We start from the raw sequence: 6,693 nt of genomic DNA on the forward strand, positions 1-6,693 counted from the left end.
GATGAGGTGGCCGAGTGGTTAAGGTGATGGACTGCTAATCCATTGTGCTCCGCACGCATGGGTTCAAATCCCATCCTCATCGCATCTTTCTTTGTTGATTTCCAGCCCTATTGTGGGATGCTACTTCCACCACAGCTGAGCCTGCTGCCTCCAAGCACAGGACACCTCTGTGAGGCTGAGCTGAGCTCCAGCTGGCAGAGGGGGGGGGTGGGATGATTTCATTTGCCCTGAAAGTGCCAAGCCTGACTCCAGTGTCAGCTCCACTCACCTCTGCCCCCTGCAGTGCTGCTGCCTGGAGCTAAGTAGGGCCCAAACACAGCCAGGGGTGTAGTTCCCTGGCAAGGAGGGGGCAGCCCAGACTCAGCTGAGGTCAGGCACAGGTGCAGCTGCCTTTGAGTGAATTGCTGGTTCCCCAAGGCTTGATGCAGTGCTCTGGTCTCTCCCAGCTCCTTGACTGGGCAGTGCACATCTGGGAAAAGAGCAGATACTTGCCCAGGGGGAAGGAATGTTTCTCTGCCCCTGACAGCAATAGGTCCAGCCACAGGGCCTGGGGCAGGTCTCCATTCAACTGTTCCCCGCTGGGCAAGCCCTGAGTTCTTCTGTGCTTCTCAGCAGCTGGGGAAAAGCCTCTTTGGGACATTTCTCCTGCTCCACAGCTGAAAGGAGTGCAAAGGAGCTGCTGGGTTCAGCTCCCGGGGGTGCTGGGCTGCGACCTTCTGCAGCCCCTGGTGTTGGCCCTGACAGGACATGGGGCTGAAGGGACCTTTGTTCTGACCCACAATGGATGTTCTGAAGGTTCACATGCTGGTGAGAGGTGCCCAGCGTGCAATGCCAGCCTATCCAAAGGTGTAAGAAGCATTTGGGGAGGGGTGCAGGCCACCATTCAGGGCTCTGTTTCTTGCAGCCCAAGTTGAAGGTCAGAGGCACCTGCTGGCTACACTGCACTTTTGAAGAGAGTTTTGTGTGGTACGTGTTCTGTTTAGGCCTGTTTGCTCCTCTCCAGAGCAAGGGACATTAGTGGCTCACAGACTGTTGCACTGAACAGCACTAGGCCAAGCGAGCTGGAAGGAGGACCCTCATTCACTTCTGCTATTTAGTATCACTGGGGACTGCAGAACCTTAACCGAGTGTTTTCCCTGCCTTCGCTTTGCCCAGCACCAGCTGGATCAGACTCTGACCTTCCCCACACAGACGTCTGCCGTCCAGCGCAGTTCGTGGTGGGAAAGGAGAAGATGCCAAAAAGGCTCCTCCTCGTGCTCACATTCCTTATCCTGAATTCTGCCTCCAGCCTCCACGGCAGAGCTCTCAAGAAGGAGACTCCCTGGGACAAAGCCGGGGGGGCGGGGTGTCTCTGAGATGGCCCCTGTCCTGCAGACTGTCCCGTCCATCCATTGTTCTGCACTGTCTGAGGTCATAGCTTCACAGCCTCTTTTCACCCATCAGCTAAGGTTCTTCAAAAGGCCCTTGTGATGTCACTGCCGCAACCACCCCTGCCCTTCAGGGCTCCTGTCCTGCCCCTGACAGCCCCTTGTGTAAACACACTCTCAGGCTCTGGAGCAAAAAAGGCACATAAAACACCCAACAACTCTTCCCATCCTCAGTGTCCTCCAGGCTGCAACTCCAGCTCCCCTCATGTCTGTGCTGGGGACTTGGAAAGTGTTGTTGTGGGCAGTCCGCGGTCGTCAGTCCCACTCAAGCTCATCACTTCATCAATTATTTCATTAGTCTTTCAAGTGCCTGTTGTGATCCTAAGGATTAGCCAGCAGCCTGGGAGTAAAAGGGTTAACCTGACCCATGTGGGGTTGGCTTATAGAAATGTAGGTAAGAATTGAATTTCGGCTCCTCCAACTTCTGTTCTCTGTTCTTTCTTCTTCTTTCCAGCCATGAGGGTATCTCCCTCCAAGAACAGGCCCTCCCATCTTCTGTAAGTAGGGCAAAGTTTAGATAGATCCGTGAGGCTTTATTGTTTTCCGGTTTGGGAAGTGGGATGTGATGTCTGTGCACTTTTTAGAAATCTTCTTTTCCTCTCCTTGTAACTAAGTTCGAGGCCCATGGTGGAGACTCCCCATGTGTTTCACTTTGTGACTCTTCCATCTCGTCATGAGGCTTGCAGCACAAATGTTGTTGTAATAATAAAAGTTTTTTTTCTTTTTTCTTTTTATTAACCTGGTATTGGTTAATGTTTGTGTCCTGGTTTTACTTTTGGGGCTAAGATTTCCCAAGACGTCTCTCCCTGGTTTCCTCATTCTTACTTGGGTGGTGGCAGTGAATTTTATCCCCCAAATCTAAGGTTTCTAGGATTTTTGGAGGGAAGTTTGTGCCAAAACCTAGTAGATAAGGTTTTGGAGGTACTTCTGCTGTCCCCCACTTCTGCATTTATCTTGTTAGATGGGGCAGGAGCTATGACAGGGTGGCAGTGGTGTTAAGTACCCAGGACTGTTTTCTGATTGTTAAGATACAGACTAACACAGCTACTTCCCTGACACCAAAGAGAGCTTTTCTGAGAGAAACACTGTGTCTTAGCTGCTTTAACACACCTGCTAGTTCACAGGAGCTCTGGAGTTCAACTCCCAGGGGTGCCTTGCCCTACGTCTCTCTTAAAGTTTTCCTGTGTCTGCCTGTGGAACAGAGGGGACCTTCCTTGGCGAGGCCAGTTATTGATGTGGAAGGAAAAGGATGATGGGAGAGGAGTTTTGGAAAGAATCCAACCACAACCTGGAGTTTGGAGAAAGGCAGCTGTGACAGGCCTTGGGGACGTGGCAACCTCTGCCTGTGGGGCAAGGCAGGACAAGAAGAGATACTCTCCCCTCATGTCCCTTTGTCATTGACAAAACCCACATAAGTTAGGAGAAACGTCCCAGCAGGGCACTGTGGCTCCCCTGGCCCTGTGCCTGCCAGGGAAATGGAGGTTAGGGAAGCAGCAGCCAGTGGTGCCTGGCCAAATATTTCTGGCAGCCTCTCACCTGCTTTGCAGAACCACTGGGCTGTGCTGGAGAGTTCAGAGAGGGGGAGCTGTTCCAGTCATTCCCAGTGGTGGGGCACACAGGGACAGGGCTGTCCCTTAAACCCCTTCCCCCTTTGCCTCTGCACAGTCGAAAGGAAAAACCTGAGACACAGCCCTGGGGTAAGGCCTGGAGCAAAGCTCCCTCTTCCCCTGCCTCTGCTTAGATCACAACCCTGTAACAGAGAGACATGAGTGCCACATCTCACCCAACACTGGCTCGGAATGAAGGGAACTGCCTCTTCTCTGACCCACCCCGGGTAACCCCTGCCCCCACCAGCCTCTTGCTCCTGGCCACTGCCTTCTCTCCGGCCCAGCCAAGTGCTACCTCCCCCACCCGCACCCATCCAGGAGGTGACTGTGATGAGCATTCTCCTGGCCTGCTGCTCACACAGTTCCCCTGTCTTTGTAGCCTCCACAGGCTCCCACTTCTCCACCTCCTCAAACACAGGCTGCAGCTTTGATAGACAGAGAAGGTCAACAATGAGGTATTTGATTGGCAGATACAGCCACAGAGAACCTGCTCCAGAAGGTTCCACAAGCTATTCGGGCTTATTTCCCAAAGAACAATGAATTGAAAATCAAGACCCTGATATTCAGCATAACGGTCAGTTCAAATAGGAGCGGCAGAGCCCAGAGAAAATGGGTAGATGATATAATAGATTGGTGTGGAGCTCATCTACCGAAACCAAGGCGAACGCACTGGACAGGGAAAAATGGAAGGAAATAGTGATGGAGTCGTTGGACACCAATGGTCACTGAGCCCATGATTGATGATGATGATGATGGTGATGAAGATGATGATGATGCCAAAATCCTGGCTGGTGTGTTTCCTCAGCAGTCGCATGACAAAATCACCTCCAACTGATAAGGAATGGCCTCAGAATTGTTGAAGCTGGTGCTGAAGTAGCTCAGTCGGGCATGTGGGAGAGTAAAAATCTAAAGGCCCCTGCTTCAAACCCAGGTTTCAGCAAAACTCCAAGTAGAAGGGGCTGTAAAACTACAGGTGCCAAGTCTTTCTGATGCTCTGTAGAAAAACCTCCTAAAAGACCTCCTAATGTCCAGCTGGCCTGGCAGATTCTGGTGTGGATTTCTTTGTCAAGAGAGCTGGTATTGGCTTTCACGCTGCCAAGGTACTTAAACTCTTCTACTGTTCTTAACTTTGTTCCTTTAGTTAAGGTTGAAGTGGGGAAGAGCAACAGATCCTGGAGCAGGTTGAAACAGTACCTGAGTCTTTCCCAGGCTGATGGTCAAACCAAAGAAGCCAGGGGCATCAGCAAACTTGTTGACAATGAGCTGGAGATCAGATTCCCTGTGTGCCATCAGCGCAGAGTCATCAGCAAAAAGGGCTTCAAGGATGAGCCTCTCAAGCATCTTGATTTTAACATTCAGAGGACAAAGGTTGAAAAGTGACCCATCCAGTCTGTATTTTACGCAGACTCCACACATCACACTGACGCATTCCCTCACCGTACCTGAGCCAATGCCAGCATTGCCCTGTTACAGCATTCAGTTTGCTCCCTCTCAGCTGCCCCACCCATCCACTGCTGGTGCTAATAACCAACTGCTAGTCATTGTATTTGCTGAAGATTTTCTCCGAAACCAAGTCCTATGATTGTAGCTCTTGGGCTACGTCTACAGTAGCCCCAAACTTCAAAATGGCCACGCAAATGACCATTTCGAAGTTTACTAATGAAGCGCTGAAATGCATATCCAGCGCCTCATTAGCATGCGGGCGGCCACGGCACTTCGAAATTGACACGACTTGCCGCCGCGCAGCTCGTCCCGAGGGGGCTACTTTTCAAAAGGACCCCGCCTACTTCAAAGCCAACTTCCCAGCTGATGGGAACAAGGGGACTTTGAAGTAGGCGGGGTCCTTTCTAAAAGGAGCCCCGTCAGGACAAGCCACGCGGCGGCGAGGCGTGTCAATTTCAAAGTGCCACAGCCACCAGCATGCTACAGAAGTGCTGAACATGGATTTCAGCACTTCATAAGTAAACTTCAAAATGGCCTATTGCGTGGCCATTTCAAAGTCTGGGGCTAGTGTAGGTACAGCCTCAGTGATCTTAATTACCATTAAAACACTAGTTTTCACGATTATCTTTATCAGGTGCAGAAAAGTAGTAAAACCAGATCCAAAATAAAGAGCTATCCACAGTCAGATAACTAACTCAAGCTGTACTTCTCTATCTTTTGTTTCACAACGTTTTAAAGCAGGGGAGCCCTGTCCAATCCATGTCTTGTGCACTTGTGATGACTGCCCTGTCCCCCACAACAGCTTGGAGCATTGGTGGGATTTCACAATTCTTATGCTGAGTGTGAACATAAATTGTGATTTTACAACGTTTTTAAAATAGACAATCCTCATTGCTTCCTTGCTACCCATCAGGCTTTGTTTGCAAGGTATCACATATGCACCCCTTTGCACTCTCATGCAAATGATCTCTGGGAGACACATTCCTCCCAGCCTTCAGCAGCATTGAGTTCCTGCTGGCACGTTGCTTTCACTGGAATGGCTGAGGGTTCATAGCCAGTGCAAAGCAGTGAAGTGGGAGTTATAGGAAGCAGTCCAGGAAGGATCAGGGAGAGGTGGGAGGAAAAAGCCCAGAAGTGCTCAGTGTAGGGTCCCTGCTGGGCTGCAACCAGAGGGAGGGTGCACCTGGGTTCCACCAACTCCACTGAGGGTATAGATCAGGCTTGTGGCAGGGACTGAGAGGATTGTCTGGGTCACTGAGAGTGACAGAGAAATGAAGGACTGTAGCTCAGAAGGGAGAACAGCCAAGTCATCCAGACAAAAGGGGGAGTCAGAAGCTGGACAGTGGCAGCTTCTACCAGCAAGAGGGTCTGCCACAGTGAACAGGAAGGATGTAGTCACTGGCAGGACCATATCTTGACAGAGCTGATGCTTGAGCTGAGCCATCCAGTAGCAAGTGGCTGTTCCATTAAACAGAGAAAATGAAGAGAGGAAAATCATGTAAGAGGACAGGAGCCCCAAAACCATCTGGATCAGCTATTAGACAATGGTAGAACAAGGGCTTGTCTGGGATTTGAACCCAGGACCTCTCCCACCCTAAGGGAGAATCAGATCCCTAGACCAATAAGCCCCTCTTGAAAAGTAAGCACTGGGCTTTCCACAGAATCAGGTTTCAATTAAACCCCCAGTGCTCTGATAAATCCTACACTTAATTGCACCTTTCCAAGGTCATTTCCAAGCTCTCCTCCCAGCTTTGAAGGAGAAGGCAACTACACACTCAGGTCAGTTCAGAAACCACACTGTGTGTTAGAAAAATGTAGGCAACGCAAGGTCAGGGAGAGCAACAAACACACTCTTTTGGGGGAGAATCAGGGAGTTCAACTCAAGACTTCTTGCTCCCTGAGCAACACTTGGCCTTGCAAAACAAACCCGGCTTCTGACAAAAAGCGAACTTCACTTCTCACAATTTTAGACAAAAGTAAAACCAAACAGCCCCACACACCAGCTGCACCTGATTTCACCTTGTCAAGGTCTTCCCCACACTGCCTCCTGGTTAGAGTGAGATTCACAAGCTCAGGGGGCTGGTGCGGCTGTGCTCAGTCCTTCACCACTCTTTACCTGCCTGGTCCATGTGACTCCACCCAGAACAAGCTCAGCTTGCTCCCATGCATTACAAGATCCAAACTCCATCAAAGCTGGGCAGGCCCAGGAGCTGGGG

The 6,693-nt window shown here is 50.7% G+C and overlaps 1 non-coding gene across 1 annotated transcript; it reads left to right on the forward strand.

Moving 5' to 3' along the window:
• TRNAS-GCU (transfer RNA serine (anticodon GCU)) lies at window positions 1–82 on the forward strand. Its single transcript has one exon. It is a non-coding gene; the product is annotated as a tRNA-Ser (tRNA).
• Window positions 83–6,693: the final 6,611 nt, after the last annotated feature.

The sequence above is a fragment of the Carettochelys insculpta genome, chromosome 33 (assembly GCF_033958435.1).
Source record: "Carettochelys insculpta isolate YL-2023 chromosome 33, ASM3395843v1, whole genome shotgun sequence".
Lineage (NCBI taxonomy): Eukaryota > Metazoa > Chordata > Testudines > Carettochelyidae > Carettochelys > Carettochelys insculpta.